Below are 18,513 nucleotides of genomic sequence, written 5' to 3' on the forward strand. Positions count from 1 at the left end.
TTTTTTGACATTATAACTTTAGTCATTCAAACTTGTGTTACATTAGTACTTTCTTCCATATTTAATATATTTCAGTTCTATATCTGCAGCAGTTCCCAAAGTTTTCAGACAAAGCCTTCAAAAATATAGTAAGTATAAGTCATAATTAAAAAGTTTTAAGAAGATTATTCCAGCTATTTTCCCATGGTGATGATTTCCCTGTGTTTGGTAGAGAGCTTGTGTGCTGTGCTGCTCTAGGATGCTGCACACACAAATTCAAGGGACATAAAAGAAATACTGAGACAGTGAATCTATAAAACAATATGGCTTCATAATAGCTGAAAAGCTGCATTATCCCAAATACTCAGAAAATAATCTTTCCTATCCATTAACTGTATTGTTACTGGAAGAACATTTGCTACCAAAAAGAAATAAAAACAGTCAGTATGGACATCCTAGAAATATTAGCTGATGTCAGGGAGTGAAAAGCAGAGTGTGCACATATGAGCAGAGGATTTTTGCTGAATTGGAGATTAGGCTTCTCTTAATTCTGTCCCACTCTTGTGCATTCAGCACGTGCCTGCCTTGTGTTTACAGGAGCACATCCAGGGAATGCTGCACAGGGATGCTGATTAGCACCCTGAGCAGCACCTTCTTCCTGGTTCATGTCACTCATTATGTGAGCTGCTCAGGGGAGAGGCACAATGCAGGGGAGAATTTCCTGCCTGAATTTTGAGCTGCAGCAAAGATGAGGTGCCTGTGGTCTGAGACATCATTTTACAGCTAGCTGAGTTTTCTTGACTGAGAGTGGGACTGGCCTAAGCCTCCTTTAACACTCCCAGTGTTGGTTAAAGGAAACTTGGCCTGCACTCCCTTCCTTGTAATTGTGTGTTTGCTGAGCTCTGTGTGTTTCCTGGGATGCTGGGATGGCAGGAAAGTGGGAGGTCAGCACAAAGCCATGGGAAAATTGTGCAAAAAGCAAATGTGGACATAGGACCAGGGCAAGGAGATATGAAGGAGACCAGAATGCTGTGGTGGGGAAGAGGGAATGCAGGGATGGAGCAGCTGGGAGAACTGGAGGGTGGCCACTTTTGGGAGACAGTGACTGGACATCTGGTTAGGATGTAAAGACTTGACAGAGTTACAGACAGCCCTGAGGGATATTGAAGGGGATGGAGAAAGTATGAAGGGCAAGAATCAATAAGTCCTATGAAAATCTTTATAGAAATATTTGAACCTCTTATATAGGAATTTCTGTGAAAGTCTATAGTGACTATAACTATAATATATTCATCCTGGGGCCAATAATAATGTTTTATGGAAAAATAAGCTCACACTGATTTAATTTCTTCTTCATGCTTCTCAAGGGCAAGTATTCTTTGGTAAATTTTCTGAACTGGTTTTAGAGCTGGACTACAATTTCTCAATACAATTTTGTATTAAAGCTATTGCTAAAATTCAGAATCAATTAGTGAGAATGGTGCTAGCTCACTGAACTTTGGAAAAGCAAAAAGAGAACACAGACAGAAACCTGCCTTGCTGTCCTTTTCACCAAGTTTGTGTGTTTTACATCATGAAGCTGAAAGGCCAAAGCAGCACTGGGGAAATACACTGGTTTAGGAGAAAGTTGTTCTTGCCTCCTTAATTAAAGATAATGAACAATTTAAACTCACAGTTGATTGTTAGACAACCAAAGCCAGACTCATGAACTTTCCAAATGTACTGAAGTTCCCTGAAGTCTGCATCAGGGAACTGGCAATGGCTTTGTGTGTAATCACTTTGCTGGATTATTTGGTCAGTTTTTCTTTCCTCTTTCCTGTCTGACTCTGGCAAATAACCTCCAGCAGAAGGACGTATATTTGCTTTTTTCTGAGCATGGTCCTATGGCTCAGCAGCAATTCCAGTGCCCCAGCAGCACAAGCAGTGTGTGCTGGGACTGAGGTGGCACTGGGCAGTGTCAGGGTGACCCTCCAGAGGTCTGACCCCATCCCATGGCTGCAGTTTCTCCCTGCCTCCCACAGCAGGGGTGCAAAGCTTTTGCAGCCCTTAGCCCTGCTGCCAGCCAGGCTTTTGTAAGGCCAGCTGCCCACGAGGAGAGCAGCACCAGGCTCCCATCAGTGACTGTCACCAGACTGATGGCAACAGGGAAAACCCCCCATGGTCTTGTGAGCCCCAGGGGCTGTGTTAGGGGATACCAGAGACATTTGAGGTATTTCTGATGGGGCTGTAAAAAGGATTGGAAAATGCCCTAGGCTCAAGGGACTCTCTTGTTCTGAGCCATTCTTTCGTTCACATGAGCTCTACTTTAAAAAAAAAAAAAATCTTTCATCAAGCTCCCTGACATGCAGTGGAGCTGGATTCAGCAGGTTCAGATTTACTGACTTGTATTCACTGTGCCAGCTTTTGTTGGAGAACAAAGTTGTGTGTTTTTAAATAAAGTTCTCATGTACATGTAGTTTAGAAGACTTTTAAATAAACAATGAATATCTTCTTTTCATCCATGCATATAAATTTACATTAATCTGCAGCTAAATTAACAAATGCTACTTTTTGCCTTAAATACTGGGTTTGATGAAAACAGTATTTTGTGCCAAACTGGTTATAATGATTGTGTAATTGAGGAAATATATGAGACATTAAATGACTTCCCATGCTAAAGACTGTAAGAGGGATTGATGGGACCAATAAATCCTTTCCCATAGGGAAGAGTGTAGAAAAACCAGGAAGCAGTACAAAATATATCCCACCTGGTACTTTTATGGCCCTATCTGAATGCTGTAATCATTTTAAAGAGGTGTTGATTAGTACCAGCAACAGGAGTTGAATTGGCAGCATCAGTAGCATCAATTTCAACAGCAGCACTGGAGGTCCTTTAGCTCCCATTTTCTGGCTTGGATGCAAATGATTCATCCAGTCAGCAGGTGCTGTTCAATCCATACTAAATATATGGAGCTAACAGATGAAGGAATGCAGAATTTGCACTTAGAGAAATAATTGAATGCCTCAAATGTCACTAAACTTCATTTATTTGAAAAGACATTTTACAGTGCAGACAGAAAGTAGGCAGAAAAGATACAGGCTCAGCTCCTCAGGAGAATAAACATGCCAAGCCAGTTTATCCTAACTGGGAGTCTGGCATGGAGATGGTTCTTTCCCTTTTATCACGAGTTTCTCTAGTCTCCACATCTGAACCTCTCCCTGCTAGAACCCACTCAAGCAGCAGTGATTGGCTCCAGCCAGATCATCAGGATCCATCTGGCTGAGCCTGAAGGAGGAGAGGCAAACCATTGCAACTCAGAGAATTGGGAACACCTTTCCAGAGCTGCACAAATACTCTCCATGAACCTGGAAACCAGCATGATGACATGATGCCATCAGCAACGAGCATCAATGGTTATGTTTTGCAAGCAGTTCTTGTCTTTCCATTCAAATCTTGTTGTTTGGGTTTATGTGTTTCAGTTCCTTTCTGTGGTGTCTGAGGTACACAATCAGAATGAGAACTGGAAGTCCACAAGCAGCAGACAGTGGAGTGTTGTTTATCCAAGGTTCCATACAGACTCAAACAGGCCATTGGTGTTTCACTTTAGTGCTGGCAGATGTACTGCATTGAGACTCGTTGTTTCCAGCATTTTGACATTCAGGCTGGAATGTCAAAGTTTTGCAAAATGTCACTTCTGTCATGTATCAAAACTAAACTGAGGCCATCAGGGGCCATCTCTGAACAGTGAGTGTGGAATTCAGAAGGTTTGGCAGGATTTGCAACAACCCTCACCTGGGATAGGTTGGGCTAACCCAGTTCTATTTTCACCTCAGCAGGTGAAATGAGAGCTGCTGGTCTGCCAGTGTGCACAGGGTCCCAGCACAGTGAAATCCACTTATCCACAGAGTATAAAACATATATTTTTCTCCTCAGAGCCCGTTGACACTCCAGCAGTGTTGTACTATAAATACAACTTTTGCTGTACCTATTAGCCTGGCATTTTCTTTTTGCACTCTTCTCCATGGAACCAGTTTCAACAGAATTTGATGACAAATTGGACTTAGATCAGCAAAGCCTTGAGCGAGCTGGCCATTGATCTTGTGGCAGAATATATTGCTCTGTTGTTCCTGGTGGTTCAGTTCCCATCACCATTTCTTTGTTTCATTGCCTTATTAACAAAAGAAGGGTGGCAAATACCTACTGTGCTCATTATCTTTTCTACACCCCAATTTTTTTCTGTTAATTTCTTGATATTTTAATTTCTTTCTTTCTTATTTTGGTACATTTTCCTTTAAGGCATTGTAACTAATGGACTCTACTAATTTCCTTTGAGACAACATTCTTAATTGCTGTAATTCTCACTTATTTCTTTTAGGCATCCCTGCTGGCATTGATTCATTTCAATTTGCATTCCCAAATGCTCTAACTATAAATACCCAATACATGTAGGAGCTGGTCTCTTGTCCTCTGAATGCTATACAGGTTTTTGATGGTTTTTTTTTTTCCCCTTTTTTTTTTTTTTCCCTTTTTTTTTAGCTAAACTAAATGGTGTCTTATGGTGTAGCCTTATTTTAAAAGCTGGCATGTGTGTGCCTTGGTCATGGTTGTGCTTTGGGTTGATGGCAAAGTGCCAGGGTGATGTGTTCCACTGTGCACACCTGCCATTTTGGAATTATTTTGAGAATTACAACCTTTAGGCAGTTTTCAATACAAAATTGTCCAAACAAATGAGTTTTCCAGGGATAGAAGTGACAAGTTATGAATAAGACTTGCAAATCTAGAAAAAAACCATAATATGTGCTGGTGACACAAGGTTTCTTTATATAGAAGAAGTGTGAATGAGATCATCTGAAGCTGAAGGGCTCCAGCCTGAAGAAGGCAGCAGGAGCAGCAGGAGCAGAATACAGAAACATTTTACCTCTGCACTCGCCAGGGATGATCCTGCCCCAGGGCAAGGCTCTCCAACCACTGCCCCCACCTCATGATGGCTTTGAACTAAACAGCTTTGAGTAGATATTTTGCCACTTTGAACTCATTTCTCGCAGGCCACCAGAAAAGACACAAGGGAAAGAGATTTTAGTCTGAGCTGTAAATAAAAAGGAGACGAGCAAAGCAGCTTTGAGTCCTGTTCCCAAATTCTGCCTCACTTGGACCTCCAGGTTTCTCATTTGACTTTTCTAACTCTGGTATATAGTTACTTCTTGCAGGCACAGAGCTTCAAAATGAGATGAAAATTACTTGGTTACACTTTAGAATGAGTGTGTCGAGATTGCTCCAAATGCAGTAAAAATATCCTCTACCGAGAAGTCCTATTTATAGATCAAAGAAATGCAACAAATAATCCACTATTTTGTTAGTATCCCTACAAATGCATTCCCGTGGAAGGGAATATGAAAGCAGTTGAAGCAGTTGCAGTTTCTGTATTGATGACAGAGTGTTGCAATGGGTAAAGATTGCTGGATTGCAGAAAAATGGGAAAGGAATTGCTTTCTCATCCATTAAGATGATTCATCAATGAATTATGACAAGAATTAAAACCTAACACACTAAAATAATATTGATATTGTTGATTTAAACTGCTTTTATATATTACCTCTGTTTAAATCAGTGCCCACTATATATAATTTACAAACAGGTGCTGGGCAGCACACAGAACAGGCAGGAGGCAGAAAGGAGAGAGATCCTCCACTGGAAAGGGTGGCCAGGCACTGGAATGGGCTGCCCAGGGAGGCAATGGGGTCACCATCCCTGGAAGTGCTCAAGGAATGGCTCCACGTGGCATTCAGTGCTACAGTTTGGTTGATGTGGTGGTGTTTCATCAAAGGCTGGACTCAAGGATCTTGGAGGTCTTTTCCAACCTCAGTGATTCTATGGTTCTGTGATTTGTGCTAATGTGCAGTTCCAGGGTGACCACTGGCAAATATTTGTTGCATCTTTTACTTTTCCCTCTTGTGTTTATTTGGAATTCTTTACTTGTTTTTCCGTACTCTAATGTCTTTTTATTTAATGGAAAGTATTTGTGAACTATCACTATGTTTAACAGAGAATCCCATTTTCCCCTGCCTCATTTATTATTGTTGTAAATTTTCCTTTCACTGACAAAAATTAGTTCTGTTTTCCTTGTTCTTTATGAAGTATAGAGTAAAGGGGTTTCATTGCAATGTCTTAAATGCCAATTAGAATGAAATGCAACATTGGCTGGCAGGAAAGTTCACCTGCCAGGCAGCCTTGGAGTCCAGATAAGGCTGTAATGTGCTCTGAGAACAGGTTGTGCTGCTTTTACACCGTCTGTTGTCATCTTTCCTCTTAACTGATGTGCTTTCACACTGCCCTGGGTGCAGGGCACCTTTCCAAAGCAGGCTGTCCCTGTGCAGCATTTTGTGCCCCCAGGTCAGTTAGCTTCAAGTCAGTATTAGCACCCAGCTGGACACGCTGTGATGTGCTGAGAGTAAACCAGGCTTTCTCTGCAGATTTGTTTTGGGTTTAAGTAATAATAAATTGGCTCATTCTCTTTGTGTCTAGGTTTAAAACAGAGATAGATGACTTCAAATGAGAGTGAATTAAAATTCAAGATGTGTTGGGAGCTTGAACAAGCTGGGCCGGGTTCCAGGACGCTTCACAAAGAGACAAAGACAGGAGGAGAGACAGCAGAAGTGGTGAGGGCAGACAAAAAAAAGTGAAGTGGTGGCTGGCAAGGAGCAGGGAGGGAGAGATTCCCCCCATGCTGAATGGGAAGTGATGTGAAGGAGGTGCTGCTGGGCCACTGCTCTGCATAGAGGCAACTTTTACTTTAAATTGCTTTTAAGTTAATCAAACTAGGAGGAAAATGCTTTGAAAACATTTCCTCTTTCCCCTTACACTCCTTCCTCCTGCAACTGATGCTTCTTCTGTCTTTGCCATTTTCTAATTTTTCTTGTTTCTACTGGCTCTGTGCAAAATGAAGGAAAATACTCCTTTTTCCTTGATTCCCTCTCCTCCCAAGCAATCCTTTCTAGACCAAAAATCTGAAACCAGCTGTACATTCCTGGGAGTGTGCAAGGCCAGGTTTGATGGGGCTCTGAGCAGCCTGGTCTCGTACAAGGAGTCCCTGCCCAAGGCAGGGGCTTGGAACAAGGTGATCTTTAAGGTCCCTTTCAACCCAACCCATTCTGTGATCTGTGATTCTGTGACATGGAAAACGCTGCTTCCCTCAGGACAAGTCAAATATCAGGGAGGATATTGATGGTTTGTGGGAGCGTGGCTGCAGCCTGAAGGGGTCACAGGCAGGATGAGGAGCAGGCGGAAAAAGTATCCTTGTTTCCACTTAACTCTTTGTAAAAAGTGTATATTCTTCTTTTTCCTTTTTTCCCCTTTTTTTTTTTCTAAATTCCTTCTCTTGTAATTAGGTGGCATTCATTAATATTTTCTTTTGAAGAAAATGATGAATGGGTCTTCAGTTAGCACTATTTTGCTTGCAAATGAACTTAAAATAAGTCCATTTAATAAATGATAACAAATGTAATAAAGCTGAAGGGAGGGCCAAATAATTTATTGATTTTTTTTCCAAATTAATACATAAAATAAATTTGAGCAATATAATTTTTAGCTGACTTCATAAAAATAAATAAGCATATATTGCAAAGCACTATTAAAGCAGGGAGAGATGTAAACAAGAGAACATTGTGCTCTGACTGGGATTTCATTTTTGCAAAAGAAAGGTGTACTTTGTCAAGGAAAATTAATACTTAATGGTCCCATCTTCTGAAATGTCAAAGGAGATATGAAAGATTTTCTGTTATTATGCAGGATTTTCATCAAGGAAAGCATATGCAAAAGGTATCCAACCTGCTGCAGAATTGCTCCTCCAGCAGTTTTTCTTGTCTATAAATTCCCAGAATTAATTGTATTCTGCTAAGATTCTCATACAGTGTTAATGCAAACACGTGTGACTCAGTTTGTCCCCTGCACTCTGGGGGCCTTGTGAGTTCACGTGCTGGGTTTAGATGTCCTGTGGAACAGAGCAGAAGCCAGTCCAACCCAGAGGTGGAGGGTAAAATCTTGGTTAAATTCCTGTCCTAAAGGAACACAAAGAATTAAGCCAAATTTTGGCAGCTGCATCCTGGGCTGCATCTCTGGCAAGAGCAATCCAACTCTACTTCCTTCTCTGAATGCAGCATCTGCCGCATAAATTCTCCTTCCTGGGACTGCCTGACATAGGAGCACGCTTATTTAAGGTCAGAGCTAGCTTTTTGATAGCTTCCATAATGGTGACTGCCATTCTTTAGAATATATACTGTAAGAAATATAAATAGACTGGCCTTTGCTGCCTGCTGCTGTTTGTCAAAGTTCTCAGCTGTAAAAAATAAATATGATCGTGCTCCTGGACTGTGCTGACTGGAGCTGTGGGCTGAGCAGGGAGTGGCAGATGGATCTGCTCTGCCAGGGGCTACTGAAGCCATTTGCTTGGGAAGGGAGCTGTTGTCAGCTCAGTCTCAGCAAGCACTGGCTTTCCTAAGAGCAGGGAATCTGTATTGAAATCACATAATAGCTTGCACCAAAGTAACGCTGTGGAGCTTTACTGTACTCTAGAAACCTGCTCCTCCTCCAGCTCTGCTTCTGCCTGGGCATTCTCTTCACATTCAGATGCACAAGTGGGAGAAGTTAAGTAGGGCTTTCTAGATTACACTTCACCAAGTGAAAATGAAAGCCAGAACCAGGAACTTGAGCAGGTTTTGAGAGCAGCTGAAGAGTCTAAGAGAGTGATGTAATGTGCAAAACACAGTAGAAGTTCACCATGGAAAAAATAATCTGAAGTGCTGGCAAGGAGATCTCTCTGTTCTTATGCTAAAGCACTATAGAGATCCACAGAAGTGTTTGTGTGACTGACAAAATCCAGCTGTGTGTGGGGATATTCCTTCCTTGGCTTTTGTGAGCAGCAGCAATGATGATGGCTGAAGCTTGCTTGGGTTCCCTGGAGTGCAGAGGGTACTTCACTGGCACAGCAGATCTCTCTGGATGCACCACTTCTTCAGCACTTGGGTTTTTTTGTCCTTTGTGCTCAAGGTCTACTCCTGGATTAACACCAGGATTATGGTAAGGGATACTGATGCTATGGAATAAGTGTTTTCATGGGCTGTGCAAAGTCACTTCTCTTTTGAAAATTTAGTTGTGCTGGCACAGCAAAGCTCTGGATACCTGTGCATGTCCCTCTTGTCCCAGTCAAGTGTAAAGGGCAAACTCTGAGATGTGCTGCTGATGCTTACAGGCTGATAAAAATGCCTAAGTGACTCATGGATTCTTGATTCAGTTGTTCAAAGAAAATTGTTACAGCAAAGGTTGAGATGTACAGATAGTTCAGTCATGTCTTAAATGCAGATGCAGCACCACAGTGAGATGCAGCCTGTGGCATTTAAGATTTATCCATGATATGCAGAGTGGCTCAGTAACACTCTCCAACCCTTGTTCTCCTAAGGAGAACAGTGTAGATAAGTTTGTGGAAATATTTTTGGGGAAAGAAGCAAAAAATCTGCATGTCTGGTCCAAAATTCAAAGTGAACTCAAACTAAAACATCTGGGGTATTTTGGAAAGGTTCGTTAACTTCTGTAAAAATATAAATAAAGCCCTACACTCTTGATTTCCAGGTTTGAAGTTATCTTACATGTAGCTCTTGACAGAAATCTACTCAGCCTACAGTCTGGATCACTTTGGTCTTCTCACATTCCTTCATCCTTACTTGTGTGACTCCATGCTCACGTCTGTTGGAGCCCCTGTGACTTGGCCACTGATTGCACGTGTAGGTTTTTGTCAAAGTTTCTAGAGCAGCTGCCATGCAGAGAGCTCAGCTATACAATTCACAGTGGCTGAAAGGTTAACATGGAAAAACACAAATGTAAGGAACACATAACAACTTGCTGCTGGTTTCATTTTATGGATTTTACTTCATATTCAACTTCTTAGTATAGAAGATCATATGAGGACAAAATTGTGGGTTTTTTCTATCACAGCTCTTTAACAGCACAGCCCTTTTTTTCTTCAAAGCTTCTGACTGTAACTTAACATTAGTATTAAATAAGTTATACTGATAGTGTTCCTGTGCCTCCACTTAGATATTACACCATCCTAGCCTTCACTTGTGATTTTTCCCCAGCTGGATGCAGGGTTTGGCTGGGCAGAGAGTGCTGAGGTGATGCTGCAGGCAAACTCCTCAGCTCTGCTCCCACAGCCCAGGATGGCTTCAACACTGGTTCTTCCCCCAGAAATACACTACAGCTTGTCAGTGTTATAACACCACTTTTTCTTTTTAGGAGCACAGCCTTATCTAAGCTTGAGTGGGAGATTTGTGCTGCATTTGCTGTCCCTGCCGAGGCGCAGGTGCCCAGCGGCATCAGCCAAGGAGTGACACCGCGCGATGGGGGATGCCACACACACAGAGCCAGGAGGGGCTGTGTCACCAGGGGTGACTCGTGCCAAGTGAACCGAGTTGGAAGCCTGCTGGCTGCTGTCCCAGCAGGGAAGGAGGAGCAGGAGGAGGCTGCAGGCAGCGCCGGCGCCCGTGGGCACAGCCAGCGGTGAGTCAGGAGCGGCTCCCAGCTGCTCTGGAGCTGCTGGGCTCCCTCAGCACAGCTCCTGTCCAGCACCATGGCCACTCTGCCTGGGTCACACCACACCATGGGTTCCAGTCACCAGCACCTTCAGCTGTCCCTCATGGGGACAGGTTTTGTCCTACCATTGATCTACCAGCACTACCAGCCCGTGGGAGTGGTGATAAATCAATGGTAGGACAAAATTGTCCTCAATGGTAGGACAAAATTGTACCCTTCTGAGACACAGCTGGAATTGTGTCCTTGGCTGTCAAATTCTGAGCAGCAGTACAATGTCCTCTTGTACCAGTAGGTATAAACTCTGTGCATTGCAAACCACTGGGAAAGTATTCTTTCCTGAACTGTTGAAATTTTGGAAGTATTTCAGCCCATGCCTCCATTGTGCTGTTTTATTAATGCAACAGACGTTTTGTTAAAATAACTTTGAAAACACTTAAAGACAAAGAACAGAGAGAGGAAGGAAAATCTTGGTGAAGGCTGAAACAGATTTGCTGCATCTGCCCCTCATTACCCTGTCATGAAGGGGTGATTTTTGACAGCCTTTATCTGCTTGCATTACTGCCAAGATGTTTGGAAATACACCTTGTTCTAGCCTTTCCTGTGAATTTCTTTGCCTTCATGGTTTCTTGGTATCAGGTGTCTGTCAAGGAAACACAACTCCCACTCCATTTAGGAAGTACACTCTTTAACTTTAGTGTAGGTAAAGCACTGCTTTTGTTAACAGCCAGTGGGAAGATCCCAAACCTTTAGAATGTTTGTGAAACTTCGCAAGTTTTCCCTAATAACTTCAAATATTTTTTGAGAACTAAAGCTCATTTCTGTCCTCCTTGCTTTGATGTCTTTATAAATGCTGGAAGACTGTCTCCCTGTCTGCTGTGGCTCTACATTTGTAGCATGCTTACAGCAAAATCCTATTTCTGTTTGTAGTTGTAAGAACTCCCAGGCTGATCTTTAAATAGATCAGATTGCTCTTTAGTCCTTACTGCCTCAATTTGTCTGAAAAATAGTGGTCTATTCTTTTGAGTTAATAAATGTATGCCACTTCTGTCTGCCACCAAGGGTTTCATTGGTGTAAGCAGTGCAGAATACTTCATATCTTCCACATGTGGATTAAAACAGGCTTAATGGAATTTAAGTATTTATATTATTTGAATAAACAGGTTTCTGCTTTTTTTTTTCCTGGTTTTTAATTTTGCTCATTAATTTTGTTCATTTACTTTGAGTGTTTTGTTCTGCCACAGGGATCAGTGAGACCTGAGATCAATAATTGCTGGAAGCAAAAGGCTGGAGGCAAGCTGTAGCTACAACAGATTTTCCAGATCTGGCTGGGCACGCTGAAGGGCAGTGCTGGCCTCTTATGTGACAGATTTTCCTGACATGCATGGCACTGTCTTTGCAGCTCAGGGGAGGTTTCTCTGCTGGAAGGGTTAATGTCACATCTCTGTCACTCTTGTAGGAGTGAACCATTTCTGTAATCACTCTGGTGCCATTATAAGGTATTTTCTCTTCCTTTGATGCTGTGAATTGTTATTGATAGGTGTGTTTGGAAAATGTTATTTATACTAAAGAAATTATTGGCACTTTTCTGCTACTTAAAGCTTTCTTGGTTACTTTCCTTGTGCTCTTTATTCTTTGCTCTTAAACTCACACTTAGGGCTGAGTGGCTGGGAAAAGGGTTTGTGGCAGAGTGAACTGAGATCTTTGGAATTACTGGAGACTTTTGTGTCAGCAAATTATTCAAAATAAAGCTTAAGGAGTACATCTGTCAAATGATTTGAAGAAATTTGAGAGTGGGGGATGCTGGTGAGAAATTGGGTGTGGTTGCAGATAAGACATTTTTCTCAAAGACAAATAATCAGGTTTTGAGATCTGTTTTTATAAAGGCTTTTCTGTCTCAAAGAGAAGACAGATGCATCCGAGGCCCTGTATTGCTCTGGACTTTACAGATCTTTCCAGGGGAAGCATTGTTTTAGGAGATGTCACTGTAGAGCTTTAGCCCCTCCAAAGACATCCCCAAAATGTGAGCTCTCCTTCACAAGCAAACCTTGTGGCACCTGCAGTGGGAGCCATTGAGAGTGTGTGTCCTCTTCGTTATGTCACAAAACCCACTGATTTTTAATAGAAATGCTGGGTGGAATAAAAGTCATTAGTTTCTTCCTTTTTAGCTTTTTCATCAGAAATGCTGGTTTGTGTTTGATTTCTGCAGGGTTTCTAGCTGAGGTCCAAAGTCACAGCCCAGGGATGGCTGCAGTTCTCAGATTACCCAAGGTAGTTCACACCCTGTGTACAACCTTCACCTCTCCTCTTAAAGAAACAGCTGAAAATATCTTTGCTTTTATGTTTTCTTCCTCTGAGATATTTAAAGCTCAAGCCCTGTGCAGTGTTTTAATATAATTGTTATGTGCAGTTCTCCCTGTGTACTTGCTCACTTCAGCAAACAAAGAATTGCACATCATTGATGTTCAGACTCTACAAAATTTATTCCCCAGGGTTGTTTATACAATATGCTTGTTTGTTTTTTTCTCTCCCAATGCTCCTATCTGTCAGATGACAGCTGGGAAATTCAAGATGTGTCTATATGAAAATGAGAAACCATTTTGTGTTGTTTTAATAGCCAAGGCAGCAGTTCTAGGAAGGAGGCACCTCCTTAAGGCCTGAAAATAAACAAATATTTGTTTCTTGTTCTGCCCTGAAGTGAGGTTCCTGTGCAGCAGCAGTGGGATCAGTCCTGGGAGCCCAGGTGGAGTGAGGCCAGTCCCCAGAGGTTTCGGGTAACAAGCAAAATAGCTGTGACACTGAGTGTCTGCTGGAGGCTGGTCTGAGCCTTGCACTGAATCAAGGATCACATGGAAGATATTTCACACCAGTGCAGGTGATAGTTCCCTAAGTGAAGGTGAACACTGTGTCCATAGCTCAAGCTGGGTATGCAATGCTCAGGTCTGCATCCATGGTGCCCATTCCTGGACTCTCTAAGGCTGCAGGTCCAGGGGCTGGGTAATTCCTTATGTCTGGAGCAGTCATGTTACATGGTGTCACAGCATACAGTGCACACAAGCAAAACAACACACAGGCACAAAGTCTGCTCTAGTTTGGGACGGATTGCTTCATATCCATGGATAAACAGAGAGGCAGGAAGGCCCATCCATGGAAACGGGCAGCAGACCAGGAATGTAAGCATTCTTCCAGAAACACAAGCACATTGCAGCTCCATAAGGCAGGAAAAGGGGAACGCAAAACTGCCACAACGTGGCTCCCTACCAATCTTTCTCCTTGGAACCAGCCACGCAGCTAGGCAAATTTTACTCAATCACCTAGGGTGTGGGCTCCAAAACCCACAAAGCCCAGCACCCCAAGCACACTGCAGCTGCAAAAGGCATCCCAAGGGGAACACAGAACTGCAAAACACAGCTTTCTCCACATGATTCTCCTTTGAACCAGAATTAGTCAAATGAACCTTTTACTCACTCAACGAGGGTTTGGGTTAAGCCTAGGGTGAGGGTTTTGAAAACCACAAAGCCCAGAGCTTCAGGCACACTGCAGCTGCAAAAGGCATTCCAAGGGGAACACAGAACTACAAAACACAGCTCCCTGCCACCTTTCTTCTTGGCACTAACCTCAGCACTATGCAGCTTTTACTCCCTCACTGTTGCTCCATAAGTTGAGGCTGTCCTCCTCTTGGGGAAACCCTTCTGGCATGGCCAGAGCTGGCCCCAAGCACCAGGTGTCTCTTTGCCAGCCTGCTCTTGCCTCTTCCATTTTGCTCCAGGGTAAGATGCAGAGATGTGGCACTGAAACATCCTCATCTGCAGAGGAAAGATTACAATACTTGTCTTCCAAACAGGGATTTTTCAAGGATTAATCAGTTAATGTGTAAAGTGATGAATGTCCCTGTTAAATACCAGGGACATCAGTGTTATTGTACAAATAGCAAACAATAATAGAAATATTATATTGGATAGGCTTTTTAAATAGTTATTTCTTCAGGCTGCTAGTAACATAGTTTTTAAATCATTCTGAAGCAAATTTGTATGCAAATGTTTCCGCCTCTGTCGCAACGTGCCTCCATTAGCAGAAGATTTTGGCAGTTTTTAGTTTAAAAGACAATGCAAGTTTAGAAGTTAGAATCTGTTATTCTCTGGCTGACAATGGAAAGCAGCTCTCACAATCCAAGAGATTTCTGCTCCTAGTTAAAAAATGCCACACTTGCTTAAAGGAAGTGTAAAGGAAAGGGGAAATGCCGTCTGAGATCGGGTAACATCAAAGGTGGGAATAGTTAAACACACAGCTGTGTAAAAGCTTACCTACAAGCACCATGGGGAGGCAGAGTATCTGGTAATTCCTTTGCACGTGATCTGCCTTTTGAGTTTTGCAAGGTTATGTGTGTTTGATCTCACCCAAACACAAAAATTAATGAAGCCCAGCAGAGTTTTTGGGTGGGCTGTGAGATTTTGAACAAATCCTAACAGAGTTCAGAACAATGTGAGTGAGGCAGACAGATTTAGCTTGATATGAGCTAAAGGAAAATCAGATTTGTTGCCTGAAATCAGAGTCAATTAATGGATTTCTCTTCTATTTCAAATGCCTTTTCCTACTTATCTCAAATTTTCACTCTCTTTCTCAGAATTGTTTCTGACTTCCAGATTATATAAACAAACATCCTTAGTCCCCATAAGGAGCAGTCTGGTGTTACACCTGTTTAATGACAGCTGCTGTCAGAAATGCTCCCAGCTCCACTCTTGGCATTGCATTTCTGCTGTCCCTCCTGCACTGGATCTTGCAGAGGTGGTTGGCCAAATTTGACAGGAAACTATCTCAGTAAAAAGATCCCCACAAAATCCCATAACCTGCCTGTCCCCTTTGACCAGCCCAGTCATTGATTTCAGCACAGGCGAGGGGACAGGACTGTGGAGCAGGACAAACTGAGGGAGGGAATGCAAACTGCTGGTTCTGACAGAAGCCTACAGCTACACCAGGAAAATATAATGTGAATATAACTTTATGTATAAAATATAAAATGAAGTTCCTGTGATGGCACTCCTTGAGTGGCAAAGGTGTGATGTGAGTTCAGGTGGATGAACTCACACCTTTGGCTCAGAGAACACAGCCCCTGCCCTCTCACAAGGAAGATGTTTTCATTTTCAGTGTCTTAAAAAGCTGTTCTGATTTTAAAAAAATCTGTTGAGTTTTTATTTTTGTTAATGTTGTTAACAACTTGATTGACTGAAGAAGAGGTGTGCAACTTTGTCTTGCAGTAAAATGAGATCCCATTTTCTGTTGGGACTCTCTGTGCACTGTGTGGCTTCTGCAAACAGCATCAGAGGAAGGAACGAGTTAATATTTTCCAGTTGGTACCTCTCTGATACCTGCAAATTGAATGGAGTTTGATGTATTTTTAATTCTTGGCTCCACACAGAGATCAGGTTTGGGATGGTCAGCAGGTAAGAGAGCTTAGCATTAATCATTCTATTTGCCTTTTTTCCTGTCAGACTTAAAACTTTACTCTTTTCTGCATGATTTTCATGTACTTTCCTGCACCAGGATGAAATAAAATAATTTCATGCATGATAAAGAAATCTCTGGTCAGTTCTGTTCTGCAAGACCACTGTTGGAAGCTTTAGATAAGTAAAAGGACAGCATAACTTTTCAATATCTATTTCAAAGACTTTTTTTTCCTGCTTAATCTTCAAAGACTTTTATTCTGTCATAGCTGACATTAGTTTGATCACTAATGTATCCACAGTGCTCTCTGTACAGAATGTGGGAGTTCCATGATGATGAGGGTGGTGTTTGCCATTACTGACTGGGTGGGAAGCCCTGGGCTCCTGAAAGGAAAACTGTCTCTGGCATTTGCAACATCCTCTTATGCACAGGTAAAGCAACAGGAGCTTGGCATTCAGAGTAAGCCTGACAACAGTCAGCCAAAAAAAAAAAAAAAAAAAAAAAGAAATCCATACAAATAACCCCCTCCAAACCCTCAGGAGGCATTAGACTGAAAGCAACTGCTTTAGAGATTAATTTCTTAGAAATTTCTAAATGCAGAAAAATCTTCACACCTTTGAGTACTAATTGGATGGAAAGCCAAAATTTATGCATTTGTGACAGGCAGTGAGTGACTACTGCAGGATGTGCCTGGGTGCCGTGTGCCCTCTGGGCTGGCTCTGGGCTCAGGAGATGGATTTGGTGTCTGCTGGCTGCTCTCCCCTCTGGCTGCAGTCACTGGGACTGTGCCACACTGTCCTGCTCTGTCTGGTGTTCCAGGGACTCCTGTTGCACCTGCCAGCAAAGAACTCCAGTGCTCCCCTGGGCTGTGTCTACAGCAGTTTCCCAGTCCCAGGCCACTGGGGGATTCCCAGTGCTCAAATCCTGCCCAGCCTCAGGCCAGTGGCTGGGCTGCCTGGGGCCAGGAGGGCACCCCGGGCACCCCAGCAGCACTGGGGCAGGCAGAGTGACCCCACTGCTCTCTCTCAGAGGCAGAGGTTGATCCTGCTCTGCCATGAGTGAGCTCAGGTTCAATCTGCCTTTGACAGTGAGCAGAGCCTACTCAGCCTTCCTTACAGCTATTCATCAAAACCTCACATAGTAATGCTTTCCCTGCAAAGTAAGGACACAGCCTGGAATCTCCTTTTCCCTTTTTACTTAAAGCAGTAAATCTTCATTTTCTCACAGCTCTAGGAGCAATTTCTAATCTCCATATATCCCTGCTTATAAAGATGTTACTTATGCAGACATCTCTTCTGCAAAATGTTTTCTGCCTCAAAACACTCAGTACCCTTCAAGCATTCCATTCCCCTTTTAACACACATCTTGTTTCCAGCCCAGCACCCTGCCCAGCATTCTGCTCTGGCTTCGGCCTTTCTCTGACAGCAGGTAATTTGCAACTCATCCCCCTCCATGTGAGAGCAAAGCTGATCATCAGCTTCTTCCAACCCACTGCCTCTCCTCTGAGATAAAAGGCTGTCCTTCCTCACAAGGCAGCAGGGGAAGCATGTCAGGAGAGCAGAGAATCACACAGCCACACTTGTCACATTAGAAGGGAGTCTGATCCTCTCCTTGGGGACCTGTCATCCCCTGTTACAGACCACCCCAGCAGCTCCAGGGCTCTCTCATTAGCATTCACTGTACTTAATGTGGAATTGTAAAACACTGAACTGGAGAAAAACAGCCTGCCTTAAGTCCCATGGCCAACTGCAAGCTATCATAGCAAGCCATGCTCTTCCCGTGGTGCTGGGGCAGCATTAGGCCAAATCTAAATGCTTGTGGCAACCCTGTCTGGGTTTTGTTCAGAAATATTTTGGTAATACGGCACTGAAGAAATGAGTATCCATGTACCCGCTGGTGTTTGCTGTGGGTATTTTTGGCACACTCTGGAGAGGCTGCTCCAGGACACAGTGGGACAGAGGAGAGAGCTCAGGGTGCTCCTGGGTCAGAGTGCCCTCAGCCCACAGCTCTGCTGGGCATCTGCCTGCCCGCTTTGACTCCACACTTGCCTGGCACTTCTCTAAGTTCAGTGGCTTCCCCAATGTTTCTTAAAGTTACAAACATAAGAAAGATGAAGATTTGAGCCCAGCCATGACCACAGAAGAAGAGCTGGCTGCTTGCAGGGGCAGCAGAGCAAGGCCGGCAGCCGCGCTGTGTGCAGGCCCCGTGCTGGCCAGGCCCGGCAGGAGGGTGTGCAGCAGCCACACCTGCGGCTCCCCCAGCACAGGGAGGAACCACACGCTCTGCTGAGCTCTGCTGAGCTCCCCTTTCCTGCTTTGTGCTTTCTTGGGGCTGGTGCAGGTGCTGCAGCTGTGGAGCTCCTGGCTGGCACACCGTGTGTGTCACTGTCACTGCAGAGCCAGCAATGGGCTCCAGCCCAGGGCAGGTCACAGGCAGGGCTGGGTGGGATTGAGCTTTGCTCCTCTCCCTGCTTAGTTCCTGCTGTGGCACCCCCAGCACCCCCACCCTTTGCAAACCCTGCCAGCATCAACAGT

The 18,513-nt window shown here is 43.5% G+C and overlaps 1 long non-coding RNA gene across 1 annotated transcript; it reads right to left on the minus strand.

Annotated features, from left to right (window-relative positions):
* Window positions 1-4,442: 4,442 nt before the first annotated feature.
* LOC135281618 (uncharacterized) lies at window positions 4,443-18,424 on the minus strand. Its single transcript, XR_010348211.1, has 3 exons — window positions 18,028-18,424; window positions 14,155-14,343; window positions 4,443-9,799 (listed from the first exon to the last, which is right to left on the minus strand). It is a non-coding gene; the product is annotated as an uncharacterized LOC135281618 (long non-coding RNA).
* Window positions 18,425-18,513: the final 89 nt, after the last annotated feature.

This window comes from Passer domesticus, chromosome 15 (genome assembly GCF_036417665.1).
Source record: "Passer domesticus isolate bPasDom1 chromosome 15, bPasDom1.hap1, whole genome shotgun sequence".
NCBI classification, from domain to species: Eukaryota; Metazoa; Chordata; class Aves; order Passeriformes; family Passeridae; genus Passer; species Passer domesticus.